Genomic DNA, 969 nt, shown 5'->3' with positions numbered 1-969 from the left:
TGATACGTCTATGGACGTATCTGAAAATCGCGGCGAAATCCCGATGTGTAAATTAATAGATGTTATCTACACACAATGCTGTACTTTTATGTGTAAAAATATTTTTTATTGAATTTACACATGACACACATTCTCGAATAGTAATCAGCTACACACTATTTCCGCTTAATGTCACATTTCGAACTACTATCTACATGTACTCCCCAATGTTTTATTTTAATTTTTTGTGTATTAACTAATTACCAGATAATTCAAAGTAGATGTTAATAAATATATAAATTTCCGTATAAAGTTCACAAATTTAAACTTAAGAATAGAAGTCTATATAATGCTTAAAGTATGGCGACAGAAGCGTGTGACTCCGTGGCGCAACGGTAGCGCGTCTGACTCCAGATCAGAAGGTTGCGTGTTCAAATCACGTCGGGGTCATAAATTTTTATGTCTTTACTTTCAATGACACTAATGTTAGTGTCTACATTCGCATGTGAATTTTTCGGAAACTGAGGTTGTACTAAAATTATTTGGAAAAAAGCAGAGCAAGGAGTCTATATATCAGAATACTCGTAAGAGAACTACAGATAATATAAAAATGGTATTCACAATACAACTTGACGCACCTCTTTCCAGCACGAAATCAGTTATGGGAGATATACATCAGAAGGGGTTTGTAGCACATTACAACTCCAGCGATGTGGTTCGAGCGGTAGAAGCAAAAGTCGACTTTTAAAGCCAAAACACTAATAGGGTTGATATTATTTCAAGCAAATCACTACAAGCATGTTCTTCATACAGCTACTGTACTTAAGCAAATACAGTGGTGTAGGTCCTCTATGGATAATTTTCATGCTCCTGTCAAGGATTCAAAACAGGAAAAACCCAGAGACCATAGACCAGCGACCGTGGATAAAGTCCGGCATCACCATTATACTGCTAGGATATTTCAACGTCAAGGTCAAGAGAGAACAAAAA

The 969-nt window shown here is 36.1% G+C and overlaps 1 non-coding gene across 1 annotated transcript; it reads left to right on the top strand.

Moving 5' to 3' along the window:
• Positions 1 to 357: 357 nt before the first annotated feature.
• Positions 358 to 429, top strand: Trnaw-cca. The gene has a single exon. It is a non-coding gene; the product is annotated as a tRNA-Trp (tRNA).
• Positions 430 to 969: the final 540 nt, after the last annotated feature.

Source organism: Schistocerca piceifrons, chromosome 1 (genome assembly GCF_021461385.2).
Source record: "Schistocerca piceifrons isolate TAMUIC-IGC-003096 chromosome 1, iqSchPice1.1, whole genome shotgun sequence".
NCBI classification, from domain to species: Eukaryota; Metazoa; Arthropoda; class Insecta; order Orthoptera; family Acrididae; genus Schistocerca; species Schistocerca piceifrons.
Note: the sequence above shows the minus strand (reverse complement) of the source record. Positions and strands in the feature narration are given on the sequence as shown.